Consider the following 19,206-nt stretch of genomic DNA (forward strand, 5'->3'; position numbering starts at 1 on the left):
GCTCGTGCCAAGCTACCAAGGGGGTGAGCAGGGGTTATCTTTGGCGTGTAACTTCCTTGCCCTGACTAGAGTGGTGGTTTCTGCCTGACTTTGGCGCAAGCCTTAGCCAACCAGAAATCCCATTTCTAACATTGGGGGCAGCGGTGGGATTTGGACTTGCGTTTGCGCTGTACCGCAGCGGCAACTGGCCGCACTACAAAACTCTGCATTTAGATAAATCACATGGTATTGGGATTATTGTTTTAAGATTGTTTTTAATTGTCATTTCTTTGGAAATGTGTTTTTGTGCACTGTGAGTTAGGTGTCCCTAGCTCGGGAGGGTAGATCATCCCCCTTAGTGCATTGTGTTTTCTGGATTCACCAGAGGGTGGGATCCAGTGGTGGCAGCGTAATAGTGTCCTGTACATTTGTCCCCCGCCCTGCGCCCAGAGTTGGTACCTGTGTCACGTGGTGGTCAGGTTGAGGAATCAGGGGTGGTAGAAACTGCCTTACCAGTCCGAGGGGAGGGTTGTGTGTGGATGAGTGGTGAGTGGCACTAGGCAAGTGAGTGTGAGTTCTCTGGGTTAGAGAGCTTGCTGAATCTTTTTGTGAATTGTGTACTCCTGTTAAACTCAGACCCCTAGGTTCCCTGTGTGATCTTTTCTCTAGAACGTCTGCCAGAATGGAGCCTGCTTTTGATCTCAGTGATCTAGTTTATTACAGTATGCAGGAGTTGGAAAGGTTCTGTAGAGAAAGAAACATAGGGGTGAGAGAGTCAGACACTGTGTACGAACTGAGGAACCACATGATTGGATGGCAAGCAGGTGAATGGGAACGTGAGCGCAGTGAGGAAGAAAGGGCCCGGGCCTCACACCTGGAGGGTGGTGGGTCTGTGGGGAGCCCTGTAGATTCAGAAGAAAATGACAGTACCTGGACGCCAGTAGAGAGTGAGGACCCCGTAGGTAGGGAGTCCCTTGCTGGGTCCAGCGTAGGAGATAGAGCCTCATCCCTTTCCCTGTCCCCTGAGCATAGTGGTAGTTTTCTGGATTCCCCAGTGAGGGTGGAGTCCAGTGGTGGCAGCGTTATAGAGTGCAGTACAGAGAGGCCCATTCCCAGTTCCCCAAGTATTGTACCTGTTTCCCAGGAGGAGGAATATAGGTTGACGTTCAGGGCCAGTAGGAAGCTGTCCCACCATTCTTGGGAGGAGTTTTTGGGGGAATGTGATGATGCACTGTATGATTGGGTAAGGGTAAACACGAAACAGGATTTTAAAGGACTGTATAGTCTGATTATCAAAGAGCAGATGCTCAGTAGTTGTTCTCCAGGGTTGCGCCAACACCTGTTGAGGTATAACTCTTTTTGTCCATTTGAACTTGCAGAGGAAGCAGACCGCTGGGAAAGGGCCAGAGGTTCTCTAGTGTCATTAGTGAGTGATTCCAACAATAGTGGGTCAGATATCCTCCAGCCCAGCGTGGTGGAGGAGGCTCAGTGTAGCCCAGCTAGGTCCCAGGATAGCGAGGAGGATGTAGGGGCTCACTGCCTGGCTCAGTGGAGCAGGAGTGAGGGGGTGACCGAGGGTCCCCAGACGCCCGAAACCCTGCCTCAGGACTTGGATGGTTTCATGAGGGAACACCAAGTTGGGGACCTAGGCTGTCCTGTTAGTCCACTTGAGGAAGATCTCTTAGTGAGTGGAGGACCTGGAGCGCCTGTAACCAGGGCTCCTGTGGTTCTAGAGTCTGGCAGTACCGCTCCGGTAGGGAGGGTACAGGAGTCCAGTGTGAGTGATTGGGGGATGAGTTCCCCAGTGGAAGAGCCGGTGGGTCAGGGACTTCCCAGTTGGGCTAGGATCCCGTGTAGTGACCAGGGTGACACCACTTCTGTTCTGGGGGATCTCCGCGCACTGTCAGGTGGACAGGGGACGGGAGATCAGCGCCAGTCAGACAGTCGCTCGACATATGTGTCATTTGATAGCCTCAGGGGGAGGGAGTGTAAGTCCCCCAAAGTCCTGGAGTGCCAGGCGATTATTCCACCAAAGGTTCTAGGCCGGAGGTTGGAAGGCCAGGTTCGGGATCAGCCTGACCTGAAGGGTGGGACGTCTGTAATCAGCGTCCCGACCAGTTCTTCTTCCAGAGGTACCGCCCCAGTTGGTAGGGAGCAGGGTTCTGGAAGGGGGTGCAGAGGGTGGGAGAGCCCACCTCTGCCCCCGGTACAACCTGAGGGGTTAAACCCTGGGTTGGAATGGCGTTCTAGGTGTACCCCTCGCCAGAGGAGGAGGAACCCTAGGAGAAGAGGTAGGGGGAGGAGAGCCTTCCCTGAGACTCCTGGTCCGCCTGAGGATGTAGACCCTAGGCTGGAGAACCAGTGGCAGTCTAGTCCTGTCTTTCAGAGAGGAAGAGTGGAGAATGGCCGCTATGTGCCAGGGGTTACTACCCCCCACTCTGTGATTAGGCAAAGACCGGTGGCACCTGGGTGGCCTAGGGCCTGGTCTTGGCCGCAGACAGCTTGGGAGTACCAGTGGGGTAGCCCAGTTGGTCCAGACAGTGGTGTTAGAAAGAATTCCATGGGTTCACCGTGGCGTAGAACCGGAGGATGTCCCTGCAGTTGCGGGCCCGCGTCCGTGTTCTATCGCCCCAAGCAGGGAAGTCCATCACGGTGGTGATTGGGCTGCCCTGCGTTTTGGCTGGAAGGGGGTTGTGTTGGACTTGGCCCTTCTGGCAGGTTCACCCCTGAACTTTTTGCTTTTTATTGGTGACTTGGTGTGGTGATTTTTGGTTTCTGCGCACTTTCCCTGTGTCCCAGGGTAAAGTGCGTGCGTGCTCTGAGTGCATGTGGTGAGATAGGCCTGCCCTCCCATAGGAATGCATGGGGAATGTATGTGTCCCTAGTAGTTCCTGATGCGTGGGGTGTGCAGGCCCGAGTTTGGTATGTGCGGACTCGTGGGAGTGAATGCTGCGCGATGATGTGTGCGGCGTGCATGTACCTAGTGTGGAAGTGCCACTTCTAGAAGTGGGCACTTCTGTGTGCAGTGTGTCTGTCGCGTGATTGGCTGGTCATGTCATGTGACGGGCTAGGGATTCCCCAGAGTCAGGATGAGTCACCCAGTGGTGAATGGGGAGATCAGCAGCTAGATGGGTGGGAGGAGTACACCTGGGTCCTGAATAGGACAGGGTTTTCCACACACAATGCTGGCCCCGCCCCCTGCGGTGCGACTGACGACCCTAGCCCTGCCAATGAATAGAGTGAGGGGCTGAGCACATCAAGGGTGCTCCCCAACCAGCTGCGACTGGTTTTCCCCCTCACCCTGAACCCAGAACAAAGGGGTTTGCTGTATAAAAATGGGGCTGTGTCCCCACAGAAACTGTTCTCTCTTCTAGGATCACATCTGAGGGGGGCCTGTTGCTGCTGGGCGCCAGGAGAGACCGCCACTGGGGACTGCCTCCCTGCTGGAGGGCCCTGTGAGCTGGCTCCTGGGCCCAGTCTTTGCCCCCCCCTGCTTTTTGGAGACTTATTGCTGGACCTGTGGCTCTAAGCGCCTGGGAGCGCTGGACTGGCCTTCAGCGCTGAAAGCGCTTTCATTTTTGGCCGTAGCGCTAGGAGCGCTTTGATTCTGTTAGCCGGTGCCCACCCGGCGTGTGCCCCGCTTGTGCCGATTCTAGAGTCTTCTGGCAGGTGCCCACCCTGCCAGGGACATTGCAGTAACTGAAAGCGGGTGCCCACCCCGCGGGCTAGTGTTTTATAATCGAGGGAGCCTACCCCTCTTGCTGCCCGAAAGTTGGAATCACCGTCGCGGCCCGGGCTTACCGGAAGTCAGGCGGGCTGGCGGGCGGGCCTCCTGGACAACCGGAACTGAGGAGAGGAGGGCGGGAGCCTACCCCGCCTCCTACGGAGCGACGCGGTCGCAGCCAAGTCGGAGGAGCCGGAGATCCAGGCGGGAGCCCACCCCGCGCTGGACCGTGAGGAGAGCGCGGCCAGAGCTTGTGTGGAGGGGGGCGCGAGGCACGTTATCGGTGCCTGCCCCCTCCGCGGTTCAGGAAAAGCCTAGGAAGCCTTCTTCCCCCCCACCCCGAGCGGAGAGAGAGACGACGCGGGAGTCCCCTGCAGACAGCCCGGTGAGTGTTTAAGAGGGCTGGGGGACTCCGCGCATGTGCTGGGGGTGCGGGGGCAGAATCAGAGCCCCGTGGCTCCAACGTGTACAGGGCATCCTTGTGCTCAGAGCGCCCAGAGCGCTCCAACGAACAGGGCCAATTTGTTCAGAGCCGTTAAGGCTCCAACGACTGGGCACGTTGTCCTCGAGCCTAGAAGGCTCCCACGTACTCGGGGGCATTGTTGTAGTTTCTGAGCGCGTGGCGCTCCAACGACGGGGCAAGGTTTGCGAGAGCCCATCGAGGCTCCACCTAAAGGGGGCACCAGTTGTTTCGTGACGGGGCGGCCCCAGATGGCAGCGGGTCGCTCCCCCCTTGCCCCACAGTAACGTTTAGGGCCACGAAGGCTCTAGGGGGCATTTTAATTGTTTTAGAGCCCAGGGAGGCTCCACGGGAGCAACAGAGTTGTTTTAAAGGGCACAGTGGTGCCACGCTCATTCCTCCAGCTGCCCAGCACTTAGTGGGCAGCTGCAACGTTTAGGTTGGGAACTCTACGCTCTTGGCTTGCGCAGCTGGCGCAGCCTTATCTGGACAGGGTGTCCTAGCCCCAACGAGGCCAGTTGGCCTAGGGACTGCCACAGATAGTGGCTAATGTGAGTTTTTGCGCCATTGTTCCTTTCCTGCAACTCTGAATGTGTTTATGCGTCATGTGCTTTGCTTTACACCTCTGAATGTTATGCATCATGTGTTTATGTGCTTAGACCCCTACAGGTAGAGTGATACTTAGGTGGTTGTTTTTCTCCTAGTACAGGTGGTACTGGTGAGGTCCTGATTCCCTGCGCAGTTTTTTCCTAAGGTGGTTAGGGTTGCGTAGGTGGTGCTTTCTGGTTATCAGGAGTTACTGACTGTGTGTTATATATGTTATTGTGTGCTATGTTCTAAAATATTATTCCTACGTTCTAAGTGCTATTTCTACAAAGTGCTAATTCCTGACAGTGGTCCATGTGGTCCTGTCCCCTGTATATATAATCCCTTGTAAATTCTGCCCGTGCCTGTTGGCACATTGTAAAGTGTGTGTTTTCATCTAATGTGTTGTGTATAATACAAAGGTTATTTTTATATAATACCTTGTGTGGAGTTTCCTTTGTGGTGGGCCTTGGGTGTTGTTGCTGGGTGCGCGCGCAAACGCTTTACACATCGCCTCAGGGATAAGCCTGACTGCTCGTGCCAAGCTACCAAGGGGGTGAGCAGGGGTTATCTTTGGCGTGTAACTTCCTTGCCCTGACTAGAGTGGTGGTTTCTGCCTGACTTTGGCGCAAGCCTTAGCCAACCAGAAATCCCATTTCTAACACCATCCCAATAGACGGAGCACTGTATGATGTGCCTGTTAGCAGGGAGCGGCCGACGACAACGGTTGCATGCACTGTGGCAGCATGGCAGCGCATAGGTGTCCTACTGGATGCTCCTATGCTCTACTCCTCGCTATTACCGCTCGTCTACCACCGTAAAATGCCCCTACTTCAGGAAACGGTGTTTCGCAGATTTGCAGAACGCGTGCGCATTAAAACATGGAGAGATCTTTACCAGAATGGTCAATTTCGAACTTTAGAGCACATACTTCGGGATTTACCACGTACTCCTCTGGATGTGTTTTTATATATTCGACTTCGGCAGGGCGTCCGCTCTCTCACCCCTGACTTCCCGGCTGAACCCCCTGAGCTTGCGCCCCTACAATTGATTCTTAAAAGTGCGACGGCTAAACGATTGGTATCGTTAATATATAATACCGTCCACACACAGAGACAGACATCGTCCGCCCCGGCCTGGGTGCGCTGGGATGCAGAATTGGGGTCTGCGCTGACAGACGAGCAGTGGGAGTACTGCTCATCACAGATAGAGCAGGTCTCGGCCAGCAGCCGACTGCGTATTGTGCACTATACATTTTTGCATAGACTATATTACACGCCGGCCAGGATGTGCAGGTACAAATTGAGGACAACGGATAACTGTGAGAGGTGTAGAGCACCAAATGCAGATTTCTTACACTTCGCCTGGGAGTGCCCGGGTGTCTATGCTTACTGGAGGAAAGTGTTTGAGGCTTTAACTCTGATGATAAACGAGCATGTTGAACCCACGCCCCTGCTGGCCGTACTAGGCTATGTTAAACCATTAAAAGCCGTGTACCGCAAGTATGTAGCACTAGCGCTTCTGCTGGCAAAGAGGCGAGTGGCGTGCCGCTGGGGCAGAGGGAGGGCGCCCAAATTTAAGGTATGGTTGGACGATCTAATATATTGTCAGGAACAACTCAGCGCATATGCGGAACTGTTGCCGTGCACCTCTAAACCCAGGGACATTTGGGGGCCACTAAAAAGCTATCTACTTGCACACCCACAAGGAGGCGCCGCTGAGGAGCGAGAGAGGGAGGTGTGTCCGGGGGGGGGGGAGGGGAGCCGGGGAGAGGGGCGGCGCGGGCAGGGGTTGAGCCCCTTGGTGAGATGGAGAGTCATGGGGCTACATAGATTGGCTCGCACTTGATCGAGGTTGAGCTGCCCAGTGAGGTCAGCGAAGGAATCTCCCTAGAAAGAATAGAATGGAATCTGTCAGATATGATGCTGTGCTGTGCACGAGAGAACATGAGGAAACTGTGCCATGGAAAGGTATGGATACTGTGATGAATTAATGCTCCTGAATATACTGCAATTGTTTGTAATGTTTGAAATTTATAAATAAAGTATTAAAAAAAAAACATAGCTAATAGATGGGGAGTGCCGAATACACCAACACTGACTGAGTGGAAAAAAGATATGGACTGGTGCATGGTGGCTGAGAAAGTGACCTATAAAAGCAGAGGGTGCCCCGAGAAATGGAAACAAATTTGGGGAAAATGGAACACCTATGGGGGTATTATATGTCCCCCAACCGCTAGACCCGTGTGGGAGACAATGAGAATCCTTATAACACACAGGGTGACACAATCTAATTTCAGAAACATATGGGACAGTTGGTAAATGTATGACACTGTAAAACTGTATTGGAGTTGTACCGGGTTACTTTCAAATAATAATGGATGTATATGTACTTGGCTATGTATAAATAATGATTGTGAATGGTTCTGTTCAAAAATTTAAATGTAAATGTAAATGTAAATGTAAATGTGGGTGTACTTGTAAAGCGCACTGTGACTCCATGGAGTATCCTGGCGCTGAAGACCGCTGGGGAACCCGTCCTGGTTTTCCCTGTGAGATGGTCCCTTTCTGGGTATCTCCAAGGTGAAACCAGGCATCCCCGGCGTCTGTGGGGGGCCATTGTAGAGATGAGGCAAGCTTAATGCCCAGAGTTGCCGAGTGTGTTCCTGGTTAGAGTAGGTACCGAGGCGAGAATTATCGAGTCCGTTTTGATATAAAATAAAAAGAAGTTAAAAGAAAAAAAAACTACAGGCATGCAGTTTCCAGCTTGGTGGTGGAAAGTTTCACTACAAGAGGTCTCTCTATCTAAACTGGTACCCAAGCTATGTTAGGGGCGTATTTACAAGGGCTTTATCTCTGCTTTCAAAACCAAAAAAGAAGAGATAAAACCAGCGCCCAATTTACAAGAGGGTGCTAACATGCATAATCGCATGTTAGCACACTTTTTCCCAACGCCTCACTTTGCATCTCCAATGAGATGCAAAGTAGGCGTTACTGGGCGTACCCAAGATGGCCTACCTTGCAAATATCGCTGATGTTTACATCGCGATATTTACAAGGCAGCCCACATGATTTTAGCACACATTTGATTTTGGCGAAAAAAGCCATTTTCGCCAAAACCTAACGTCTGCTAAAATCCAGACTTAGCCATCCCTAACATAGGGGGTGGATTATGCTGCTACGACCCTGTGGGTCATATCAGCAAGGTTATCGCCGTTTTGCAGGGAACATCGCTGGAAAACCAGCAATGTTCCCTGCAAAACGGCGATAACCTCGCTATCTCTGCAATTTTTATCGCCCTGGAGTAACGCGTTGTTAATAACTCGCTACCAGGGCGATAAATACCAGAGATAGCCTGCGATAATATGATTATCGCTAAGCTAAGCACGGCCAGCGATAATTATCGCTGGCCGTTGTTAATATGCCCCGTGATTTGTTAACACCGGCGGGTAATTTGGCATTGGAATTTGCTGTATCAACAGTAAAAAAAAAAACACGAGAGTGATGTATAGAAAATACCCAGGGGACACCGCCTTAGTATCCCCCTTGGTTTATTCTGTAGCACTTAGTGCATTTAGCATTTATACCAAATTAATTGTGTTTTCAAACATGTTTGCAACTTCATAGTGTTTTAAACAATCCACGTGCTCATCATTAACCTATTAAATGGTACCCGGTTACCATCCTGACAAAGAGCAGAGGCCGACCGTGCCCTGTCAGCTTTCAACTGACGCCACAGATCTCTTCCGTGTATGATTTTTACGACCTGTTTTACCAGCCAATAGGAATTGTTGTGGACACATTTCTTTGTATTCACATTACAACCTAAAAATGTATTATTGGCTACATCTGAACTAAGATCTTTGGTCAGTTCAAGTAATTAAGCTATGAATTATAGCCAGGGCCTCTGGAATTATGTGGCAAAGGACGGCCAAATTATGTGGCATGGTCGAGCAAATTAGGTGCAAGAAAGGCAAATTATGCGACGTAATGTGGCTTATTTTTTGATAGTATTACTTCATATTTTTGTACTTTTTAGGTTTCACATCCATAGCATTTGCGATGTGCTTGTGATTTCGGTTTTACCTGCACACCGTTTGCGCTGTGCTTTTGGAATGTCTTGTATTTAATATATCTTAAAGAGCTCTTATCAGTTCCCGTCCGTGAATTACTGGTCCCATTGCTGTTGTGTGGAACTTTTTTGTTGATGTTTACTTTCCCTAGCTGCACGCATTGGAACTCTGCTACATTTCTGATCTTTTCATGGTGATGCCACGGAGAAGAATTAATTTGATCTCACTCTACATTTTATGTGGGCTTAAGTTCTTGAACGCGATTTTATGACTTTGTTTTGGGCAATTAAATGAGTGTGCCTGCACATGCCCTTGTGAAGATCTCATGTCACTCTACATATTAGAACAAGCATTTGCAATGCAATAGGTCTCGCATTTGTGAGAGTTTAAGCTATTAGCATTGCAAATGACTATGCCTTTTATTTGTTTTAAGAAACCAAAACATAAATAAAAGACATTGTCATTTACAATGCAAATCGCTCCAACTTGCTTAAATGCGAGACCAATTGCATTGCAAATGCTTATTTTTTTGGTAGGCACTGAGTCATTGAGAGTGAGTCAATTAGTGACAGTGAGTTAGTGAGAGTGAGTCAATAAGTGAGTGTGTCAGTGAGAGTGTGTCAGTGAGAGTGAGTCAATTAGTGAGTCCTTGAGAGTAAGTCAGTGAGACTGAGCCAGTGAGAGTGAGTCAATTAGTGAGAGTGAGTCAGTGAGAGTGAGTCTATGAGGGAGTCTGTGAGAGAGAGGCAATTAGTGATAGAGTGAGTCAATTAGTGAGAGAGTGACTCAGTGAGTGAGTGAGTCAATTAGTGAGTGGGTGACTCAGTGAGAGTGAGTCAAATTATTGATAGAGAGAGTCAGAGTGAGTCGAATAGTGAGAGAGAGTGAGTGAGTGTGAGTCAATTTGTGAGTCATTGAGAGTGAGTCAATTAGTGAGTGTGCCAGTGAGAGTGTCAGTGAGAGTGAGTCAATTAGTGAGAGAGAGTGAGTGAGAGTGAGTCAATTTGTGAGTCATTGAGAGTGAGTCAATTAGTGAGTGTGTCAGTGAGAGTGAGTCAATTAGTGGGAGTGTGCCAGTGAGAGTGTCAGTGAGAGTGAGTCAATTAGTGAGAGAGAGAGAGTGAGGCAGTGAGAGTGAGTCAATTTGTGAGTGATTGAGAGTGAGTCAATTAGTGAGTGTGTCGGTGAGAATGAGTCAATTAGTGAGAGTGTGTCAGTGAGAGTGTGTCAGTGACAGTGAGTCAATTAGTGAGTCCTTGAGAGTACGTCAGTGAGATTGAGCCAGTGAGAGTGAGTCAATTAGTGAGAGAGTGAGTGAGTCAGTGAGAGTGAGTCTATGAGGGAGTCTGTGAGAGAGAGGCAATTAGTGTGAGAGTGAGTCAATTAGTGAGAGAGTGACTGAGTCAATTAGTGAGTGAGTGACTCAGTGAGAGTGAGTTAATTAGTGAGAGAGAGTCAGAGTGAGTAGAATAGTGAGAGAGAGAGTCAGTGAGAGTGAGTGAATTTGTGAGTCATTGAGAGTGAGTCAATTAGTGAGTGTGTCAGTGAGAGTGAGGCAATTAGTGAGAGTGTCAGTGAGAGTGTGTCAGTGAGAGTGAGTCAATGAGTGAGTCCGTGAGAGTAAGTGAGTGAGACTGATCCAGTGAGAGTGAGTCAATTAGTGAGTGAGTCAGTGAGAGTGAGTCAATTAGTGAGAGTGAGTCAGTGAGAGTGAGGCATGAGAGAGAGAGTGAGTCAGTGGGAGTGAGTCAATTAGTGAGTCATTGAGAGTGAGTCAATTAGTGACTGAGTGAGTTAGTGAGAGTGAGTCAACGAGTGAGATTGAGTCAGTGAGAGTGAGTCATGAGAGAGTGAGTCAGTGAGAGTGAGTCAATTAGTGAGAGAGTGACTCAGTGACTGAGTCAATCAGCGAGTGAGTCATTGAGAGTGAGTCAATTAGTGACAGTGAGTTATTGAGAGTGAGTAATGAGAGAGAGAGTGTCAGTGAGAGTGAGTCAATTAGTGAGAGTGACTCAGTGCGAGTGAGTAAATTTGTGAGCAAGTGAGCCAGTGAGAGTGAGTCAATTATTAAGGGAGAGAGTCAGTGAGAGTGAGTCAATTAGTGAGTCATTGAGAGTGAGTCAAATAGTGAGTGAGTCAGTGAGAGTGAGCCAGTGTGAGTGAGTCAAATAGTGAGAGAGTGAGTGAGTTTGTGAGAGTGAGTCTGTGAGAGAGAGGCAATTAGTGAGAGTGAGTCAATTAGTGAGATAGTGACTCACTGAGTGAGTTAATTAGTGATAGAGTGACTCAGTGAGAGTGAGTTAATTGCGCATGCCTTGCGGTTAAAGTTTTAGAAAATAAGGAAAAAAATACAAGCCCGGCGGAGCATGGGGCGCGCGCTTGGGGGCGGGTGGGCATATTCCAGGCGGGGGAGCGGACCCTTTGCATTCCTCCCCATAAGGCGGATTGCATCCGCAGAAAGTGATGCGTGTCACTTTGCAACCCTTTGGTTCATTCTGATGTGATTGATATGGTGCATGTGAAGCCAGGGGTGTCATGGAGCACTCTGATGTTATTGGTAAGGTGCATGTAAAAGTCTGTGAATGTATGTGAGTGAGTATGTCAAAGTATGTGTTATGTTATCTGTTTGACTGCAGCAGCGACATGAGCAATATATGAAACGCTATGTACAGAAAAAAGCAGCGTAGGTAACAGAGAGAAATCAGTGGAATGAAAGTGAATTTAGTGTTTTGAAAGCAAAGCAGATAAAGGGGTGAGAGAGAAAGAAAGGCTCCAAAATAGTATTAGATTAAAGTTATGTCAGCATACCGAGAATTAGAGAAGGAAGAGTGAGAGAAGGGAAGAGACAATAAGGTAGTGGAGTGTGTGCTGTTGTAAGTGAGTGACGGGATGAAGCTGCAAAATGGAAATGACAGTTTCCTTATAGAAACATTCTGTACATTGGGCTGTGTTCCCGATTCTAACTTAAAATGTGTGAAATACGTAAAATAATCAAACACCTTTAGGATAAAATATGTTTTATGTTAACAATACTGTGCAAGATAGAATCCGTTAAAAAAGTACAGGTTTTTGGTGGATCAGAAAAATGTGAGTTTGGCGTAAATTAAGTCCCTTAGAGGGGAAACATCAATTAAGGCGGATGTCTGTGTGTTGCTTTTGCTCTCTGTGTTTGTTTTCTTTTAAATACGTCTTAATCCTAAATCATTCGTCAATCAGGATGGCTTTGTCTATGTTGCGCCCCAGTGGCGCCTGCTGTCTGTTTCCAGCAGAGAGGCTGGAGTCCTGGAGAAGCAGGATGCAAGCGCTGTTATCGGAGAAAGGAGGGGTTACTCAAAGAGGATGGCTCTGTCGGCCTTGTGCCACAGTGGCGCCTATTGTCTGTTCCCAGCTAACACTTGCTAATTGAGCATTGTAGCTGTGGAAAAGAAAGACTGACACAGAGATGTGCATTATAAGAGCGTACATAGAATGTAGAGGGTGGTAGATGGTGACACAGTGAGGTTCCACTGTCCAGCATTCTGTGCAGGAGTTGCTGTGGCAGAGGAGCTGGACATATCTGTTTCCTTTATGACTGAAGCTTACAAAATAAAGAAGGCTGTTTGTATGTCCCTGCCACCTGCCTCATTACTCCTGTGTAAGGAAGCTGTACACCGCACACCTACACTCACTAGACAATAATATGAAGTGAACTACAGTTTAAAAACGGTGCACAGCAAAATACTGAGATGCAGTGGTCATTTTGGAATCATGATGTCGTTTGATGACATATGCTTAATTATGTAGTGCACATTGTCCTGTAATGTGTGCTATTGCAACCATATAAAAATGTATTAAGTGCTTCTCCCAAAGATAGGGCTGTAAAAATTCACAGAGTAAAGATACAGTTGTACCACTTTCTTCACTGACAGAAGAAAAACATTCGTTAACAATAAATTATTCTTTCAGTAAGAATAGTGGTTTGTTTCATTTTTGAACACCTACTATATTCACAATGTTTTCTGGAAGCAACATTTAGGTGATAGCTGGAATTTTGTATATTTTGTTATGCTTCAGACTGATGAGCACTATTGCTTGACCGCAGCCACTAGTTAGTTCTCAGACATCAAAGGAAGTGAACATACAATGACAAACTATGTGCACCTGCAAGTGAATTTCACACGCGTTGTTTGTATGGGAAGACACTGCAATTTCACCTCCCCTTACTCTCAAACAGCGAGCCCACTTCACAGTAAAGTGCTGATATATATTACTAATTAGGCACTTCATGTTAATCTAGGCTTACAATCATTTTTCACACATAAATCCAAGCTGGCAAAACCTACATTGATTGAAAAAATCAAAGCAAAGGTTTTTTTAAGAGGCACGGACCTAGGTACCTCAACTTAAAATCGGGTGCATCTAAACTCTGGCATTCCTGCTAAGCCGCTTCATGTCAGTGAGACAAGGAAAATGCAATTCTCTTTTGTGAAGACAACACTAGGCAACCTTCTTAGAGAGTCAATGAAACGTGAAAAAAAAGTTTTACTTGCAGACGTGTGCAAGGCCTGCTTGCATCTTTCAAAAGAACTAGGAGGTCAAAACATGCACATAATGTGCCTTTCTTCCTTCCCAGAGACTTATTTCGAATTCATGCAGTTGAGTCACTGCAGTTGTAGTTTCTATATCCCCTATTATGGTAACAGCTATGTGTTATCTGGTTACCCTAAGTACCATACCATATACTGCAGGTATTATCGCCATAGAAGTGCAAAAAAGCGATACCTGGCTGCATAATCACCTCTTTACAGCTATATAAAGAAAAATATCAGACAATATCAGCTCAGCAGCTGATCACCATGGCTCTTGCAGCAAGAGGTGATCCCGGGAGAGGCTGAGTCCGGCTGAGCGGGGGAGGTGGGAGGGAGGTGCGAAGTGGTGGGAGGGCACCCTACGGAGAAATGCAAAGCGTCCAAGCTGCAAGCAAAACATAGCGGAAGAGTCTACACCGGGCGACCGATGAACTCCTCAACCTGGCAGCAGGGGTGGGAGGAGAGTTCCATAGGCAGCCTGTGTTTGGTGGTGGGAGGGAGGGCTGCCTACGGGGAGATGGAGCTTAAAAGTTGAAAGCACGGCGCTTAGAAAATAGGCGCCACGCTGAATAATAGTGTGAAGTTAAACAAGTAATCAGTGTTGCTGTAGGTGTTAAAGTGCATTCTTCTTAACCTAATTCATAGTATAGAAAGTTTCAGTTCGTATCGTAGGAAAATATTTGTGTGAAAAGGGAAAAAATATATTATGAGCCAATGTCCAATTGGAAGGCTTCCCACTAATCAGCAGCTGAGCAAAATGTACTGCAGGAACAATATATCCCTTGTATTCTGCAATTAGTCCTAGTGGAATGGCCACCATATATGCACCGCTGCCAAGCTAATGTACAGGTGAGAAGTCAATCAAACAGCTAAAAGAGGGGTAAAAGAAACAGAGAATCACTCTCTCAAGAAAAAACAGATGTAGGTGAATGTGTGAACATTAGTCGAAACAACAGCAAACAACACTGCGGAAAATACAAGCATGGAAAATATGGAATCGATTGCACAGAGACTCTGAGCCGATCCTGGGGGGAGGCCAGTTAGAAACACCGATGACAATGAATTGCGGACATCAAAGGCCAAAGGGTGGTTTTAACAGTAGTGACGGGGGAGGGACTGGGAGTGATTTGTGGACGGAGCAGGCATAGACGGGAGGGAGGAGGTGGGTAAAACTTTTAAACGTGCACACAAGCTAACTTGCCCTTTTCCGACGTAAATAGGTATTTAACTATAAAGGAGAAGCACAATGTTTTTTAGCAGCCACAAAATCATAAGGGGAAACACGCTGCTGTTCAAATGCCACAAAAGCACGAGTGCTAAAGTGTAAAAATGACAAGCGCGCACTGAAGTTTACGAGGAGGGAGTGGGGGCGGGCACAGTGCAAATGGTGTGCACTTTGATGTCCTCCGTGGCCGTGTGGCTCCCTGAGGACATCAAAGGAAGTGATCAGGCAGTGCTTTTCAGGCTGCCAAATGGTGCGCGTGCCCGGAGCACATGCACTGTAGTTGGCGGCCTGAAAAGCACTGTTTGCACTTCCAAAACTCGCTTACTATAAGTCTCGCCAGAGCAGCGCTAAAGCGCTGTCTCAGGCGAGACCTAAAAACTGGACAACACTGCCACCTATTGGATATTTTATTAAGTGAATATAAAAATTGCTCTTGCATTTTCTCCTCAGGTTTATGTTGCTCAGGGGCTGAACCGAGTGCCGGTTGTCAACTAGGATATCAAGTCACATATCTTTGGGGCATATTATCAAGGTCTGCCGATAAATATCGTAAAGCGCGCTTAGCGCTTGCATATTTATCTCCGGCTATCTCTGGAATTTATCGCCCTGTTAGCGTGTTATCAACAACGCGCATCGCCGAGGCGATTACATTTCCAGAGATAGTGTGGATATTGCCGTTTTCCATGGTGGAAAACGGCGATATCCTAGATGATAGGGCCTGTGGTCTTAGCCACAGAATCCACCCCCCATGTTCGGTATGCCTTAGTCAGGAATTTAACAGACTTAACGTGATTTTAAATATCGCTAACCGTCCTTGTCACTATGACGAAGCTGGGTTAGCGATATTTTCCCAAGGGAGTCTTGTCCTTAGCGATGCGATCGGAGGCGTGCTGACAAGGAGCGCTATTCCCAGTAAACTGTCGCTAACAGCTGTTAGCGACTGCTTGCTGATAGGGCGATAAAAATATCGCCGCTTTAGCGGCAAAAAGTGCCGCTAAAGCGGCGATATTGCCCTTGATGATATGCCCCTTTGTTATTAGATTTCGCCTGCACAAACAGCTTACTATTAACACCATAGGCGAAACCGAATGCATTTTCCAATGCTTGTCACAATCTGCAAACCAGCCACTGATTCAATGACGTGCATGATACAGACATTTTGAGAATTATCTTTTAGCCATTGATGCCAGAATGTTTTATCCAGAAATGAAAAAAGCAATTTTGCTGAGTTGTTTAGGTGATGCTGCTCAGGAAATGTTTGATAATCTGCAGGAACTTGTCTCAACAGAGGATGAGGATGTTCAGTGGATGACTTCCACGAAGCAGTGGCACTGCTGGAAAAACAGTTCAGCAAACAGCCTAATGAGATGATTCAGAACTGTACCTTCTGTCCACGCAAACAAAGGGGCATATTATCAAGACAGGCGATAAAATTATCGCCGCTTTAGCGGCAGAAAACTGCCGCTAAAACGTCGATAATGGGCTTGATAATATGCTCTATGAAGGTTCATCATGTGGGCAGTGGACCCATTGATTGACTACTGCCAACTGGGCCACCCAGCAATGAGCTCAGCTATTGGGTAGCGATATTCCACCACCGTACCACCCCACACGAGTTTTTGTGTGGCTATTCTAGGGGGTTTCCAATCCCAAAGTAGATTTCTGATCGTGTCATCTATTGCCCGTAAGTTGTAGTCTTGTACTGGTATGGTGTATTTTGTAGCACGTACAGGAATTCCGGGAGTGCCATCATTTTAAATAGAGAATTCCAATAGAAGCCCATGTTAGACGTCCTTCACATCTAACATGGGCTTCAATTGGAATTCCATAGAGCATATTATCAAGCCCATTATCGCCGTTTTAGCTGCAGTTTTCTGCTGCTAAAGCGGCGATAATTTTATCGCCTTTCTTGATAATATGCCCCTACGTGCTTTCCTTGCCATGCCCGCTTTCACTTTCAAGCAGCCCCGGGCAATGGCGGCAGCTTCTTTGATATGAAATATGTCTCGCATTTACAAGAGTTTGAACTATTGCCATTGTAAATGACAATAGCTTAAACTCTTGTAAATGCGAGACATATTGCATTGCAAATGGTTGTATTTCAAAAGTAGAAAAGTGGGAGTAGTAAAAAATACAAATGTTTGCACTTCCAAAACTCGCTTACTATAAGTCTCGCCAGAGCAGCGCTAAAGCGCTGTCTCAGGCGAGACCTAAAAACTGGACAACACTGCCACCTATTGGATATTTTATTAAGTGAATATAAAAATTGCTCTTGCATTTTCTCCTCAGGTTTATGTTGCTCAGGGGCTGAACCGAGTGCCGGTTGTCAACTAGGATATCAAGTCACATATCTTTGGGGCATATTATCAAGGTCTGCCGATAAATATCGTAAAGCGCGCTTAGCGCTTGCATATTTATCTCCGGCTATCTCTGGAATTTATCGCCCTGTTAGCGTGTTATCAACAACGCGCATCGCCGAGGCGATTACATTTCCAGAGATAGTGTGGATATTGCCGTTTTCCATGGTGGAAAACGGCGATATCCTAGATGATAGGGCCTGTGGTCTTAGCCACAGAATCCACCCCCCATGTTCGGTATGCCTTAGTCAGGAATTTAACAGACTTAACGTGATTTTAAATATCGCTAACCGTCCTTGTCACTATGACGAAGCTGGGTTAGCGATATTTTCCCAAGGGAGTCTTGTCCTTAGCGATGCGATCGGAGGCGTGCTGACAAGGAGCGCTATTCCCAGTAAACTGTCGCTAACAGCTGTTAGCGACTGCTTGCTGATAGGGCGATAAAAATATCGCCGCTTTAGCGGCAAAAAGTGCCGCTAAAGCGGCGATATTGCCCTTGATGATATGCCCCTTTGTTATTAGATTTCGCCTGCACAAACAGCTTACTATTAACACCATAGGCGAAACCGAATGCATTTTCCAATGCTTGTCACAATCTGCAAACCAGCCACTGATTCAATGACGTGCATGATACAGACATTTTGAGAATTATCTTTTAGCCATTGATGCCAGAATGTTTTATCCAGAAATGAAAAAAGCAATTTTGCTGAGTTGTTTAGGTGATGCTGCTCAGGAAATGTTTGATAATCTGCAGGAACTTGTCTCAACAGAGGATGAGGATGTTCAGTGGATGACTTCCACGAAGCAGTGGCACTGCTGGAAAAACAGTTCAGCAAACAGCCTAATGAGATGATTCAGAACTGTACCTTCTGTCCACGCAAACAAAGGGGCATATTATCAAGACAGGCGATAAAATTATCGCCGCTTTAGCGGCAGAAAACTGCCGCTAAAACGTCGATAATGGGCTTGATAATATGCTCTATGAAGGTTCATCATGTGGGCAGTGGACCCATTGATTGACTACTGCCAACTGGGCCACCCAGCAATGAGCTCAGCTATTGGGTAGCGATATTCCACCACCGTACCACCCCACACGAGTTTTTGTGTGGCTATTCTAGGGGGTTTCCAATCCCAAAGTAGATTTCTGATCGTGTCATCTATTGCCCGTAAGTTGTAGTCTTGTACTGGTATGGTGTATTTTGTAGCACGTACAGGAATTCCGGGAGTGCCATCATTTTAAATAGAGAATTCCAATAGAAGCCCATGTTAGACGTCCTTCACATCTAACATGGGCTTCAATTGGAATTCCATAGAGCATATTATCAAGCCCATTATCGCCGTTTTAGCTGCAGTTTTCTGCTGCTAAAGCGGCGATAATTTTATCGCCTTTCTTGATAATATGCCCCTACGTGCTTTCCTTGCCATGCCCGCTTTCACTTTCAAGCAGCCCCGGGCAATGGCGGCAGCTTCTTTGATATGAAATATGTCTCGCATTTACAAGAGTTTGAACTATTGCCATTGTAAATGACAATAGCTTAAACTCTTGTAAATGCGAGACATATTGCATTGCAAATGGTTGTATTTCAAAAGTAGAAAAGTGGGAGTAGTAAAAAATACAAATGTCTCCACCGTACATTTAGATGAAGTAGAGTTAATGAATGATTGTCAGGTTAGATTTAAGGATATTATTCTTACATTATGTCCAAATTCCTGTAATGGCTTATTCAGGCTCTCCTATTACTATTGTGGCCCAAACCACTTTTGAGGAGAACTGGAAAGAAAAACAATTGTTTGAATGTGATATTTCACCCAAAGCCTTTTTGGAATTTGAAATTCAAATGTTAGGATGGTTTGAGGATAATTTGTCACTTAAGAGAAGGAAGATTCTCACCACAATTGATGTGACTGTGGGAGGATGTGTTTGGCTGGATTGATCAGGCCATGTTGGGGTTTATTTTTAAGCCTGGTTCTTGTGCCCCTGTTCAATTGGATCCTGATTGGGTGGAAGAGGACTTGCAAGAATTGGGGTCTTACAGTGCTTCACTGTTGAATGTTAATACTTGCATTGTGGAGAATTTTGAGGTTTTATTGAGAAGGAATGACAGGGTTTTTAAGGATGAAATAGGGTGTGTGAAAGGTTTCTTGCATGACAACCTGGTAGGTTCACCCCTAAACTTTTTGCAATTATCCTAGTCTTTTCCCTATGTAGTGTTAGTGGTTTTAGACCCCTAGGCAC

Source organism: Triturus cristatus, chromosome 3_1 (assembly GCF_964204655.1).
Source record: "Triturus cristatus chromosome 3_1, aTriCri1.1, whole genome shotgun sequence".
NCBI classification, from domain to species: Eukaryota; Metazoa; Chordata; class Amphibia; order Caudata; family Salamandridae; genus Triturus; species Triturus cristatus.